The sequence below is a fragment of the Hypomesus nipponensis genome, chromosome 9, assembly GCF_054491055.1.
Source record: "Hypomesus nipponensis isolate SF chromosome 9, ASM5449105v1, whole genome shotgun sequence".
NCBI lineage: Eukaryota > Metazoa > Chordata > Actinopteri > Osmeriformes > Osmeridae > Hypomesus > Hypomesus nipponensis.
Window position 1 is genome coordinate 12,419,449 of NC_140369.1, and position 16,025 is coordinate 12,435,473.

General features: G+C 41.4%; 1 protein-coding gene across 10 annotated transcripts in view; it reads left to right on the plus strand.

Moving 5' to 3' along the window:
- Positions 1 to 16,025, plus strand: part of foxp1b (forkhead box P1b) — a 129,530-nt gene that overhangs the window by 38,872 nt on the left and 74,633 nt on the right. For all 10 annotated transcript variants that reach the window (XM_084704634.1, XM_084704624.1, XM_084704625.1 and 7 more), the window contains one exon: positions 995 to 1,061. The gene's annotated coding sequence lies outside the window, so the exon portion shown is untranslated. The remainder of the gene's footprint in view (positions 1 to 994; positions 1,062 to 16,025) is intronic.

Genomic DNA, 16,025 nt, shown 5'->3' on the forward strand with positions numbered 1-16,025 from the left:
ATAGGGATTAATGATGTTTAGTAGTTTAAAACAGAAAATATCTGTCATTTGTCGCCACTCTATTGATGTACGATGGTATTGATGATATGTTAATTGAAGTGTAATGAATCAGAATAATAGAGGTGTGTGGGAACGGTCAATTTTGGGTAATAATTCGACCCGCAAAAGGGTTCAGAGTAAGTTTAATGTTGACTTTTCAACAAGGGCATTTAACAGATAATTAATGATGAAATTGGGCAACATGTGCTCCTGTGTTTTATCTACCCATAGGCTGCTTTAGATAAACACTTCAAACCTGCGTTAAAGCCTGGCCTCAGTTTTGACTGGCAAATGTAAACGGCACAAAAGAACAGTGTGGGAGAGCAGGTCTTTTTTCATATTTGGATATGCTTTAATGCTTTTATTCAAATGCTCAGGAGTTATTGCCCCATAGTCACTTTTCAGTTTACCATAAAAATAAGATTTTTTTTCTTCCTATTTTTCATTCTTTTTCTGTTGTGGGGTTGAGTGCTCGGATTGCGGTGCTGGCTGCATTCTGAGCAGGGTGCTCCCAGGGGAGGCCTGGTGAGGATGGGACAGGTGTGTTCACCACCAGGCAGAGCCCTCTCCAACTACCCTCTCACAATGAAATATAACAATGCGTTTGTGTTTAGCAAATGCAATATCCATGTTCATTAAACAGTTCCATTGTTCTGTTTTATTGACTGCAGAATGGCTGCTCTTATCATATAGAGTGACATGTAAAGATGTGGTTTACAGTGAGCGTACTGTTGGGCAGTGAAGTGTGTATGACCCCTGTGTCCGGGAGCAGTTACAGGTGAAGCTAGCCACAGAGCGTTTGCTGCTTCCTTGTGGAATCGGCTGACGCCGTGATCATTTTCCAGAAAATGTGGATCCTACCAATGTTTGTTTTTTGCAATGCAGTTGAAATGCTTCGTTTTAATAGGCTAAGGGCAGTAGTGGCATTTTCTAACTCCCCTGTCTCTGTCTACAGGGCTAGGAGGCTGAAGTCACAACGCTGGAACTGAAGATTGCTTTAAAGAAGCAAGTCCTTGTAGAAGGTAAACATGCGATTATTCATTTGTGTACTTTCTCAACGTGAAGTTGAATGATGTATTGAACCCGCTTAATGGATAACTGAATCTTGTCTAGTTTCCCTGTTGGTTTCCTCCTAGGTAAAATAGATGGGTGCAGTCTGATAAATGAATAATCCAAAAAACTAAAGTGGCACGTAATGGCAATGCTGTAATGCGCCTCGTACTGCTGTATGCTGCAGATAGACATTACTCTATAATAACACTGAGTCCTAAGACAGTGACCTTTCAGTGGACCTCTGCCTCCAGTGAGATCAGATATGACAAGGGCCACATAACAGCGGTGTGCACGTTTCAGACAAGTTTGGTTTAGAAATACATACATGGACATACAGTTCATGTTGATGGCTCCCTTGTGAGCCATACTACGCAAGTTTCTTGGGAACGCAATTTCTGTTCTCTCTGACTCTATAAGGATTAGGAGACATTGCATGGAATCGGTTAGTAGTGTTGTCCCTGATTATTTGGACAGACACACGTGTTTACTCTCGGAGAGCACACCAATCTGTTCCCTCTTCACGGATTCGGGCTCTCTGGCACTTTTGATGGGTCATTGTGTGTTCTCCTCACACCCCTCTCCGTATCTCCGAGCGTTGGGGCCCAGGATGAGAGCATCCCGGCTGTGGAGTCCAGTGGGGCGGAGCGAGGGTGTTAACACGTCAGGAGCTGTGGGCTTCAGAGAAGCAGCACGTCTGTGTTCTGTCTCTCACAGCCCAGCAGAGCAGACAGCGACGGGCTTCACCATCACAGCCCTGAGCTCATGGCTGAAGGCACTGGTTACCAGAGAGACCGTAAACCACCGTCAGCCCTTTTAAATATCTTGTTGTGACTTGAAGAGAGGTATTCCTCTCTCAGTATAGGCCCACACAGTCTTTAGCGTCGCCTTGAGATGTACACAGTGAGTTTCCATTCTCCTGTGGTTGTGTTTGGAAACCTGATCTAAGGGGCATCGTTTTGTGTGTGCTCTGTAAAGGAGAGTTATTGGGAAAGGCAATAGGGTCAGTTACAGCTGGAGCTGTTCCTTTGCATCCGGTCAGAAGGCCACTGAGCAGGATCCTATATTTGTGTGATCTGAATAAAAAGGGGGTACATGGTGTCAGAGAAGCTGGTTTGTTTACTGTCTGGACTCAGCATCTCTGCTTGGTCATCATACTTACTGCTCGTTTTTAATTCATAAAATCATCTCAACGTTTGGAATGGAGAGATGTGGAGAAAGAGGGCAGACACCACCGTAGTATTTATTGTGAGTGCATTCTCTGCCTAGTCTCAGAAATCAAAGTTTCTCCTGGCCCTCAGCCGCCTATTCCAGATGTAAGATCAGCCTGAAATCTTTCAGATGATTGTGTAATTAACGTTAATGTGCCAAAATCATCCTAATTATTAACACAACTTTCCAATGCGATTTTGATTGCATCGCTAATGCTGAAATCCCTGTGGCAGCTTATAGGATTAACATGCTTCAGTCTTTAAAGCCATTTTGAAGTGCAATAGACTTTAATACGGTAGGGCTGCTCTTGCTATTCACAAATGAAACACGTTACTTTACGCGTTTCTGTGTGTGTATGTGCCTGTGTACATGCATTTGAATAAGCATATGTGTGCGTACACATGCTCTTCTTTTCATTATTTGTTTGGGGATTAAGAATTAAAGCCGTCAGACAAAGGGGCTGATTATGCTGAAGATGGCTCTTGGCCAGATTGTTCAGTAAGAAGGATGGCAAACTCATGCTTGATAGTGATATGTGCAGAACATGCTCGTTGCACATTTTCTAGTTAATGTAAAACTATATAAAACTAAACTGATAAACTTGTGTTCCATGATTCTTTTAGAAGCCCAAATTGGTATGGTTTCTGTGGGTGGCTTTTGCATTCTCTTGTCTCCTTGAACTTGAATTGAATTCAAATTTGAATTTCATGAACCCTTATAACAGAGGGAAGTACATATCAACAAACAGTTTCTTGCTTATTCTTCATCATAGTGTTTATTAGAATGCCTCTGAAGATCAGAGACTAGATTACTTGAGTTAAGCAGTTAGAGTTACTTTGTTAATCTGCTTTTATGGGAGTATTCAGAATAAACAAGTGAATTCATGAGTTGGACCTAAGAAAGGTCGCACATAGATTTATGTTAGTAAGAAAAAAGGCTAGAATAATAGTTCCCCTGACTGCGTTTATTGCTTACTTTAAAAAGTAATTTCTTTATATCAGCATCAAGCTGAAAATTGCCATGTATTAGTATTAGGGCTGGTAAGCTTCTAATTCTGTGGCATTTACAGCTGGCTGTGTTTCCATGCATTTATAACACTTTGATTCTTAAGAGTTCCTTTAATCGCTTTTGCCGAGCACGGAACATAATAAACAACTTGCTGTTACTAAAGTGCCACATGGGGGAGATTGCTAACAAGAAAGTTAAACGTTTCTGCCACTAGCAGTTTTGTCACTGTGTTTTTCATGCTCTGTAAGTACCCTAATCTACTTTCTGAGCCGGGGTAGTGCTGTAGTTAAAAACTGTGACAGACAAAATAGCTGCTGGGCCTTTTTTGCTATTGGAAAATGAAATGTTATCATCCGTACAAAGACATTACAGTGGAGACCAACATAAAAGGCAACAGTGGGTTTCTTTTTTTTCCTGTTTATCAAGATCACAGGAAGTGACAGAGCCTTCTAAACACTCTCACCTGCCCCCTGTCTTCTGTCTCTATCAGATGCACTGCTTCCACCACACATCAGCTGGTATCTGAACAGGTTCTGGGAGATAGCTTGGCTCTTTATTGTCTGGTTAAACAGGGTTGCACAGGTAAATGTATGGCTTATTCTGAATACAGTATGTCAGTGAACACAGCAGCATTCTTTTCTCTTGCATCTCCTGCACTTTCATGTGAATTATCTTCTCTTGTAAAGTAGAAAGAATTGTACAGATAATGTTATCACAGATGTGTTATCTTGAAGCTACTTAAAATACCTTTTTGGGTGGAAAATGTGTTTGGCAAGTTTCAATCTATTTTTCTATCAGCATCACACAGACATCTCTCTTCTTTGGTTTGGAACATATTGATGGATGTATAAACTCAGTTCTGTCTGAGAGACTGAAGGCCTTTGATAATGTCAGCCTGCTACCAGGTGCTGCCGGCTAACATGACAGCGTCTTTGTGTGAGATTGACTGAGGCGACAGCAGTAAGCAAATTCTACCCGCAGATGAGTTGTCTTACAGAGAGATGAAAAGAAAATCACAAAAGTGAGAGAATGTGTCAAATCCTGCCAGGCTTTTTTCTGCAAGGTTTTGACTCTGACCTGTTATCGCTGCACTAAAAAGATGAAATCGAAATAATCTGTTTGAATGACTTTAAGTCTTAAAATCTCTGCGACAAACTACCTGTATGTTCTGTTAATGTTGAGACCAGTAAATGCCATACGGAATTATTTATGATTAGGATCTTTGTTTGGTGTGTTAAACAAACCTGCTTGCTCCATCAAAAAAAAGAGTATCAATGTCTTCTCATTTTACACCATAAGGGACATCTGCTGATAATAATAACAACAATCCTGCTCATTCAAAATGTTCACCAAACTGAGTTGATGATCTTGGTTCTTATTTGTACATTTTTGACATTGCTGCATTAACCTCCCAGTCACTATCACTTCAAGGCAGTACTTTTCTTCTCCATTTATTTGAGAAAACAAATCCCTTTTAGGGATGACGCACCTGGTGTGACTACTTAATGGAATGGCTTCAACCCTGCGTAAATAAACAGCTTGCATTTTCAGTGTGAGATTAAGAGAGGGGCTGAGAAGACTGCTAGAGAGAGGCTGAGGAGAACTTTACAAAGACATTTGACGTATGGAAAGTACAGTTTTAGACACATTGCAACTTCCTTTTGAATTTTTGTAAGCAAAGAAACCTTAAATTGTTTATGTTCCCATTGAGTTTGTTGTTTGTTTGGGAATTGAGATGGATTGGCAGATGGTTACAGTAACATCATTAGTTTAAGGAAGCATGTTTAAGTGTAAATTAAATGGTGGAAATGTCTTTAAGGACTTTTTAAAGGGATGGAGTCATCACCACAGTCAAATAAATAGGGGCAAGGAGACAAGAACAAGTGACCACTGAAACAGAAACTAAAATAGTGTTACATCACTCTACATACCATTTAGATTAGTGAGAAACAGAGCCTTCCGACCCAGACATATCAAATAAGATCCCTTTTCATTTTATTCAACTGCAAGTTTGCCAAATGCCTTAATTAACATCATAGATAAATTGCCAATTAGGTTTTTCTCTTGTTCCTCTTGTTGAATCATCAAATAAATCAGTTAAAATAATGGTTAATAGTTCGAAGTTATTAGTTAAATGTTTAATTAAAATAAGGCCCTCAAAGATACATATGAAGTGGAACATTTCCTAAGAAAGTGGAGAGCTTTTTCATTCAGAATGTGGGTTTATTTAATGTAACTGAATAAGAAAGGCAGAGACATTTTTAAACATGTATTTATTTACAGTGTTTTTGCACCGGTTTCAGCCTTGGCTCCTACGTTGTTTTCATAAACAAAGTCTCCCTGGCTAAGGAGAAAAAGTACAGGGCTGTTCAGAGAGCTGAAAACAGGAATGACAAACACCATTAGCTGAAAAATTTCCATCTCATTGCAACTATGTTATTGTTTACTTTACCATACACGTCCTAATATGGTTACCTCCCTGTTAAAGAAGGCAAGCACAGAGCTAAGGGGCCCTCGCAGGGAGACGCTTTTAACTGCCACTTAGACAATAAGAAACAAATGTCACAGCTCGGCAAAACGGCCTAGCTTTCACAGCTTTACAATACTCCATCTTCCATGGTGCCTGGCTCAGGCTTGTGTGTGATATTTATCCTCTCTCCTCTGTTACCCATCATGCCCTTGCAATTCACCCCCACCTTTTCATTCTCCCTCTCTCTCTCTCTCTCTCTCTCTCTCTCTCTCTCTCTCTCTCTCTCTCTCTCTCGCTCTCTCTCGCTCTCTCTCTCTCTCTTTCTCTTTCTCTTTCTCTCTCTCTCACACTGCCTCTTTCTTCTGCTTGTTCTTTTTGCTGTCTATCTCCTTTCTTTTCCTGTGTTGCTTTATTTGTTTCTTTATCTCTCTATCCATTGCTGTCCATGTCGCTCTGTTAACAGAGCAAAGGTTGACTGATGTGTCTCCGTTTGCTGTGTTTAGTTATTTATTAGGGTGGATAAGAGAGCTGTGTTTAGTGTGACTGTTGTCTGGGCAGCACAGCACAGGCCAGTTCAGCTGCAGGTCATGCCCTGCCCCGCTCTGCTCTGCTCCACCAGAGAGCGTTTGAACTGGAGACGTCTCACTGACACTGAAGGGCCTCTTCCTGTGCTAGGATGAGATCACCTCAGTACATGCGTAGTGAGAGCTGAGGTATACAAACAGCTGCACTCCTGGGGTGGGGATGGAGTAGTATCCACAAAACTATTCTGATGTTTTTGACCAATTTAAGTCATTATAAAATGAAACATTTTAGTATACAGGGGATTTTCAGACGCTTGTCCTGTTGGTATTTACTTATGAACTGAGTTTAATTAGACAATTGTGGAATATGGTGCCTACTGATTCTTTTCCCTGGTTGGTTAACAGTGTTGGTAGCCTCACCTCAATCCTAAAATCCTCACGTTTATGATATTTGCCCAGTATTATCTGTGCCTGTGGATGAATGGGAAGATGGGACATGAGGAATGTTGAAGGTCAGCCTCCATGATTTACACAGGATAGAGCAAAGGAATCCTTGGGAAAATACTTGGGCCAGGATCAAACAGATGTCATGTGATATGTTCTTAACATTGACCTTTAAATGCATCCATTTCACTCTGACGGTTTGTAAGTAGGATTGAAGTTATAATGCATTTAAGATAAAGGATCAGTTGAGAAAAATACAAACTGTATATTGAAGTTGTTGGTTAGTTTCCAAGTGACATTAATAGTTGAAGTTGGTGTAGATGTCTACCACAGGTACAGTATTATACAATTTGTAAAAAATAATTCTCAACATTATTTTAAACAAAGTTTTCTGAATGATTTGAATCAATGTTATTTCAATATGTAAACTACAACCACCTGGTGCTGATTGCTATGCTATTGCTATAACTGAGAGGGTAATGTGGTCTCACTCTGTGTTGGAAGGTTAGCTTTGTGTAATTATTCACGGACCTATCCTTTTGGGCTGTAGACATTGTAGGTACAAGGGAGAGTATCTTGGAGAACCTAGATACATTAGGCTAGCACCCAGGGAGAATTTGGCCTACCAACTGTAGTTCCCGTGTAATCAGGCCTTACTTTTTCACTCTATTTACTGCGTAGAATTTGAAAGTAAATTGTTTCAATAGGCTACATAGTCTGTAGGATTGTTTCAGTTTGACATCACATACTTGAACTAATTGAATTCTTTTATCACAGTCCTATTACACGACTGTTCAACCAATTCAGGTATAATTTTTCAGTCATTTGGGCTTTGATGTCATGCTTTTAAATCCAACAAAGCAACAGCATGTCTCTGCAGCCTATCTGACTTTAATGAACTTTGTGAAGAGGTTGTTGACTCACTTCAAGGTCAGTTTCTGAGAAGGAGAGCACGTTTTCTTGTCAACATATTTACAGCGAGACATGTGTAAACATTGTAAATGTATACAGGTGCAGCGTTGATACAGGCGCATTTCTCTTTTTTTTCTTCTTTTTGACCTTTTCCCTCATGACACATGCATATGTCACAGGGTGCACCAGGAAAAGCACAAATGCACCCTCCCAAATACTACCGTAATTTTGTGCCTGCTTCCGATATGAAGCTTTGCAGAGCAGTCCAGAAAACACTAAGGAATGCCAGGGTAGTGGGGTATTAAACGCGAATTAATGGGATGTTGCTCGGGCACATCTAGTGTAGAAAAATACTATTTATGTTGCCGACTACTGGCCGTGAAGGTGCATTTGGACTTAGTATCCTTTAATTAGAAGTGAGATATTAGCATTTCATAGGGCTTTACGCTGGGCGAGGGGATCGGCCGGCCGCGGAGCCTTCATTAGCCAGCCTCTCTGCATGTAATGAGGGCCGTCATTAGCTGATGGAGTGGATTTGCCCTAGCTCTACCTTGAAAGGCACATCATTTACATACTTCCAAGAAATAAGGCCTTTAATGGATTTCTCAATGAATAAAGTAAAATGCCACTTCTTAAAAATTTGAAGAGTCAATTTCTGATAGTGTACACTGCTAGCTGTTCCCTTCTTTTGTCGGGTGGATGGAGAAGAGAACAGGGGGACAAAAGAGTGGTGGTGGTGGTGGAGGGGGGGTGACTGAGGGGAGGAGGGGGTGATTGAGGGGAAAAGGTGAGATTGACTTATGTTGGAAACTTAAGGCATCGGAATTCACTTTGTGAGTCGTGTAGTGCATCATAAATTCTGAATTAAATCAATAATGTGAGGACGTGAAAGTATAAAAGCGGTGTATCAAACAGGAGAAATATGACATGGAGACTGACTTTTGCCTCTAGACATGGGCACATAAATAAGGTGTGCATGATTTGTGTCGGAGGCCTGCGGAAATGGAGGGACTGCTTAGTGGGGGTGGTGGGTGTGGGTTTTAATATTCTCCATGTTTATCAGAGGAAATGCAGGACAGGCAAATATAAAAAATATATACGTTTCTCTAAGCCTTTAGCCCCAGTGCAATGCTCTGAATTGGGTGTGAAGTGATAAGTATTTCATTGATGAACTGCAGAAGTGGCAAGTGTGGGAAATTGGATCTTTGATCTCATAGTGTTTGGGAAATACAACCTGAGTGTGTGGAGCCTGCCAGGTAAGACGCCTCCCTCCCCTCACCACACACACACACATACACAAACACACAATTACACACACAGTCACAGACCTGTCGCCGGGGGTGGGGGAGGAATCTTCCTCCCCTTCTCCAAAACACATATTTGTTTTGGATGTTTTCATTGGAGTCTACACGGTGATTACAGATGATCATTAACAAAATTGGGTATTTGTTTTAAACTTTAACCAATCACTTTGATATGCTAATTACGGTGTAATTTAATTTGAGCCCCGTAATGATGATGCTGTTATTATGGACATAAATGATGCAGTTAAGCTGAGAGTAATCTCATTTGCATACTGTACATGCCTGTAAATTAAGCTCTTCCTGCTCTGCTTCAGCTTTAATTTTCCACTTCTTTTCACACAGCAGCATCCTTCAGCCCTGTGCCTAATAGCAGCCTGGCCTGTTTGATGTTGAGAGCTGCTTGCTTACACTAAATCTAGTCACAATATGTAATACATAAAGAGCCTCATTATCACTCTGAGTGTTCCTTTAAGAAGTTGGGATTAATAAGTAGAGGTGCTCTGGAGTCTTTGTAGTGAAACACATGTGTATTTTTGCCCCCACCCATGTTCATCCAAAAAACGGATACATTGCCAACACCGAGCTACAATAATGATGTCCCAGGAATCGTTTGAACCCACAATCATACCGGATGCCTTTCCTGTTAGTTGTTGATCATAGATACCTTCAAAGGACTGATTGTATTTTGATATTTTGTCTTTGAAAAGATGAATGCCCGCTGTATGTGTTTTACCGGCTGTTTGACTCTTAAAACCCCCTTTACCTTGCAGTACAAGATGCTAATTGAGATAGCGCCATGGCATATTCAATGCCAAATGATTTTGCTTCTGTTGGCTTGCTTTTCATAATCCTATAAAGGTGACTGCTGCTTATGCAGCAGATTAAAAAGCCTATTCAGATAAAGGTGCTGTATCTTCATTAGAGAAGCACCAACTCTTGTTCTCTCATTGCCTGGTGTTTGCTCTGAGAGGGTAAACATGTTTGTCACACAAAGGTGGATGTATGCTGATCAAACACATGAATAGGTTGATTGTGAACACCAAGGTCTTCAGCAAATTTCAGAGCTGAACTCTTTTGCACAACCTTACGTTATGTAAACTTTTCCCTTCGTGAAAGCCTCAACAGCACACGCACAACTCCTTTTGTGTTTTGAAGGCTGCGGAAATATTTTATGGACTTAACACTGACAGTACAATTGCCCTTCAGCAAGAATGCTCTTCCATTTTGTACCATAAAGAATATTATTTTTCTGCCGGACCGTTTTCTCTGTTAGTGTCTAATTGGCTACATAAATCTCGTCCGTTGAGAGTGAGGAATGTTGCAGTGTCACAGAGTGTAATCTTCACCCTTATTTACCAATTCATTAAGATTCATTGATGCAGGATCGGTGAGAGGAAATGACAACATAAATCAGACCTCCAACATAATGACCCTAATCAGTTGGGAATTGCAGAAAATGTCATGATGAACTATGTCCTTGTATTAGTGCCACTGTACATTGTCATTGTGCTGCTTTATGAGTTGGACGCATCCTCCTGACATGGGCTGTATTTAACCAAAAAGAGTTGTTAAAACCTGATTCCATTAAAGTGCTGAGATTCATACAAGGTCTTTCGGTATTTAGCCCTGCGCCCTTTACCTTCAATTTAACTGCTTAATGGAAGGCTAGTAAGCCTCCTTTTTAACCCTCCTTGTTCTCTCTCTGGGAAGCAGGGGCTTTTAAAATAATGACACGCTTCTTAGGCACAAACTACCCCACTAACGTCTGGGAAGACCTGAGGAGGAGGCTGTGGGAGGGGTCTCCGGTTAGTCCCCTCCGGGGCCAAAATAAATGGTTATAATTTTGTTCCTTATTCTGATTGGTTAATGAAGATCCATAACTTATCCAATCAGTTGGAAGAGGTCATTAACAAATGTGCTTGCATGGATGTTGTGTAGTTAACGTCAAGATAACACTAGCTTCTCAGCATTTTTCTACACTATTGGATTGGATTCAGGTTGAATGGACTGACAACCTCATCTAGTTGAATTTAGTGCCAGCATCTTGGCTCATTAGAGAGAATTAAGATAAATATGATATTTCTTTATTTTCTTTATTTGAATCTGCTGAGAAACCTGCAACTTGCCATCTGAGGATAAATGATGGCTAGCGTTGGTTTAAACACTACCATTTTGATCTCCGTTTTTAACATATTGTTTATTTACCTTACACATGTTTAGCAAAAGTTAAATATTAAGTTTCTTTGTCAACCAAGATAACTACAGAGGTAAAATTTCCATTATATTTCCTTACCATTATTTGTTTATGAAGGTTAATGATTGTGTCTGTCAATCAATAGCTTAACTTTATCTCTATCTGACTAAATCCAAACAAAGGGACTGGCTGGCAGACACCTGATGGGTATTGTAATCTTCAGAGAGACTTGGATTTAACACAGTTTAAATATTAAGGGAAACTTTCAATCTATGGCAGGGGTTATGCCGATCCATTGACTTCATCCTTCATCCGGGCTATTTCTATCTGGTTGGGTGGTGGTCGAGTGACTGACAATGTTTTAAACATACTTTACTGTATTACTACTTATAATGGAAAGTGTCAGCCACGTTCTCCAACATGAATGCTAGCAAGAGGCCTAGCTTAGGCTTGCCTCAATGCAGTGGTGTACAACTGGGTAGGTTACCCCTTATGACAGTGATTCTAATAATATGGCCCTCCCTTGGTTTAGACTCACAGTATTAATTAGACAAGTTCGCAAAGGCTAACTTTCCTTTCCCTAGGAAAATGCATCTGACACATTTCCTCTCTCCATAAGTCCACATTTACACCCCCATGGGAATAGCCCTTGCATGAATTCTAGTAAAAAATGATTAAAAATATATGACACACTTTAAGTAATGTTAAAACAATAAGCGATTTTTCAGATCCCATAGGATGCAGAGAGATTGAAGTCTGTGTTTTTCTTTCGGCGTGTGTGTTTGACAGGTCTAATTGGTAAGATGAGCTTGAGGGGAGCGAGGCCTGCCTTTCCCACGCATCGCCACAGCCGGGTCCGAAAAGAGGCCCCACGTCTCCTGACGTCTGTCCTCTTGCTGTCGTGTTAATCGGCATGAGCCACATGTGTGGGAGATTATTAAAGTCAAATGAAGGAGACTGTCCCAAGAAGGTGTTGTGGACTATCTTTAAACAGACTCCACATCCTAGAATTACTATTCCATTCAAGTAGAAGTGGCTGGAAACTCATTAGACTTCTCTATTTACGCAGTCTCTATCGGCCGTGGTTGCACTAAAAATACCATGGCCTGCCTTACTTTGGTGTGCTCAGTCATTCTCTATGCACAGCAGGACTGTACGTTCGGTGTATATGGGATGGCTCCATGCTAAGAAGACAAACTGTTTTGTGTATTTCCTAAAATTATAGATCTACTTACCCTCTCCACTGGAGTGTCTGCTTTCTGCTAGCATCCTTATTGTTCATTTACCTCAGCTAGTAGCGTGATAATAGGTTCATATTCATATGAATCATCATCCCTGCTATCACTGGGATGTCAAGGCCCTGTTCTCTGTCAATTCTGTTGTAATACATCTGAATCTAGATTTCACGCTTGAGGATCCCATTACAGTGTTCTCAATGTGTCATAAATATGTGTTTGGTCTTTAAGATCATTCTACGTGGGGGAAAATGGGTTTGGGGCCTATATAAAATGAGTATGAAAGTTGGTTTGGGAGACAACTAAGCACGAGGGTGGGGAGACCTCAGTGTCTTGGCTCAACCCAGCAGATGGCAAGTGTTGTATGCATGAAACATTCATGCTCAAGGGGATGTGTGCATCCAAATTACTCACATTTACTCCAGTAAATGTAAGGCTTCTTGTAACTGTTACTTTTTTTCCGCTCTGGTGTTTTGTGTTGCACCAAAATGAATTAACAGAACAAACAGTTACATTTGACATTTGAAGCCATGTTGTGTTTTCAGGCATTTCTTTTACTCCAGACCTTCACAATACTGTTTGAACACAAATGAACACCACCATATTATCTATCCCTATATACAGACGCTCTCAGAAGCCCTCGTCATCCCTTGTTGTTGTCAAGCTCTAGTTGCTGAATAATTGAGGACTGTAAATGGTTAACAAGTTTGACAAGTTCCTCGTTGTAGTGTTCTGAAGAGGCACTGGGTTGTAGGGTCTGTGAAAGTGTCTTTCCTCTTAGTATCCTGACTTAATGCTCAGGAGACCCTCTACGGCCGACCCCACCCTCACCCTAGCAACCCCCACCTTGTCCACATTCATGGTGGCCGGCAGCAGCTGTAACACACCACCCTAATGCTTCTTCAAATGTCAGGAGAATGACTGTTTGTTTGTCTTCAGTCCTCCCTAGCTGTTTATTCTAGCTGGGCTGCATTTGCATCGACCTTGCTTCTCTAAAGTCTGGCCTCTTTCTCCACCCAGTGCCTGTTTACTCTGGGCCTGCCCTGAGTGTCACCTAGGAAATCTGTTGATCATTCCACCTGGTTAATGTTAAATTGCTCCTGCAAGGAGATGTGTTTGTTCATAAACACAAACCCTGCTCCCCCTGTTTACTGTAGCCATGGCAGCAATCACTTATTAAACAAATAGCTGCTTTGTTTGCTGCTCTGAGTGGTCGCTTATCCCCTACAAGGTCTGGAAGGAACTTTAAAAAGCTTCTGTGTCTCGGTGAGAAAGGGGGTGGGGGGCGGGGGGCGGGGAGGGGGGTGGCGGTGGAGGGAAGGCCTGTTTCTACAATGTTGTCACAGTAGTCTTGAGATATGCCTTGCTTATCTGTGACTTTTGGTTGAAGTGGCTGGTGAGATTAGAGGGTTGTTTGGTCTCACCGTGAAGTCTCCGTTGGCGGAATGTCATCCCAGACGTTGGTTCTGCTCTTCGGAGAAGGGCGATGGCTTCTGCGCTGAGTGCCATGCGAGCCCTGATTGTGGCAGTACTTCTGAGCGACACGTCTCTGCTTTATGGAGGCCCTACATTGAAGGGACACGCAAGGGAAGGGATCCAGGATCCAGGCTCATGTTCCGCTCTGTCCTGTCATGTGTTCTCAAAGACAAAAGGATGGCCCCGGTGTTGAGAAAAGTCTGACCATGGAACATTGGGTGTGTTTGGCTATTTGTAAACAAGATGATATGGACCAGTGAGGCTTATCCTCAAACCAAGCCAAAACACAGCTGAGCTCCAGACTCTCTGAGCCTTGAGAAGCTAACCAAAGAAGCATTGCGCAGTCACACCTTGGTACAGGCTGTTGTGTTGTCTAGTCTAGCAACCAAGCCTAACCTAAACACCAGCCCCAAAGTACACCTCTCCCCTCTGTCTTCTTCTTTGTGTGTCTTTATCTCCTTCTCAAGAATGCTGTGCTTTTGTTGTGTGCATGTGTAAACAAGGGCTGTGTGAGAACTATGCGTGTCGGAGCAGGTGGCCGTTGAAGGTTTACTGTCATGAGCATTAAAGAAAAACATTTCATGGAGAAGGGGTCAGGGCACAGCTGTGGAGGCCGACCCAACCTTAAATTGACTGCTGACTGTTTGAGCTGTTGGATTCCAGGTGTCCATGACAGGGGACACGCATTGGATTTTTTTTTCTATGTTTTGAAGGAGAAGCCTGGAAGACAAGAGGCAGGCTTGATTAACTGTACGTGCCTACTGCCCTGAACCTGTGTGGTCAGGTGGGAAATACATGTGACTCTGTTTGTACTGTACCCCACATATTAGAGGAAGTGAAAACACAACAAAACATAAACAAACAGAAACTGACCTTTTTTATGATCCACTGTTTCTTCCAAACACTTGTTTGGTTTCGCAAGCAGATGCTCTCCTTCAACCCAAAATACCTGTCTTCTGATGAGCAACAGCAGAGCCTGTGGGCTGTTGTTGCCTCTCTCTAATCTCCTGGAATTTCCATTATTTGTTGTTTTGTTGTTTTTGTTGTTTTTGTTATTTATGCAAAAAAAAGTGTTGGCTGCCCCCTCATGTGTCTGATTGTGTTGTGTGCACTGACACGTTTGTGTATGCATAAGTGTTTGTTTGTGCATGCATGACCGCGCACAGTATGCTTAAACCCCTGCTAAGTACAGTACCTTTAGCAAGACATTTGACACATAATTACCACTGAATATGGATCTGTGTTTAAATGGAACAAAGAGAAAAAAAGAAAAAACAAAGCTATTTGAGTCATCATGGACAAGGGCTAACCCCCAAACAAACAGAAAATAAATACTAGTCCAGTCACGTGATGAACTATCAAGTTGGCTGAGCCTGAAACATCAGACTGTCCATGCTTCAGTGCTGTACAGATTAACATTGTTATCACCAGAACTCTAATAAGACTCTTTCCTATCTGGTTGATATTTATGATGGATAATGCACTTTTCCCATTTTCATTCTTTTCCAATTTTTTTGTGCTCATGATATTGCAGCTTTGAATCGGCGGTAAAATTAATGAGAAAGTAGATTTATGGGTTTCATTTGTTTGTCAATTCGAAAATTAATTGGGTGTTAATTTTAGCCGTCCCTCATCAGTGCCGGTTCCAAGCATGCGCGCATTACTTTGCATTCATTGTAGCCTTCCTCTCCTTTATTGTGGGTCACTAGTTTTGCATACATTAAAATAGCCCTGCGGCTCATTCTCCTGATTACTTTTGGAGATGCCATGCATTCAGAAATTTACGCCTTTCTGTTATAATTATGAAAATGTTGCATGGAATGACAGTGCATGCATAATAGCCATGACTTTCTCCCTCTTATGTAGCTTTGAAAAACAAAGAAAGAAAACACAGTCCTTTTTTTCCCAACTCGATGTCTTTTATTTGAATAAGAAGTGGGGGTGAATAACGTCAGCATGTGGTTTATTTCAAATTGCATTTCATTTGGCCTGAGAATGTGTGTTTCTAATTGGTGTCTCAGAAAGGGAGTGTGTGTGTGTGAGCGAGAACTGTAGATGTAGTTGTGGCTGGCTCCCTCCCATCCCACAGTATTCCTCATGCTCACTCCTTGTTTAGAAAATCCCATTATGGAGGGAGTTTGTGCCAGACTGGAGGGG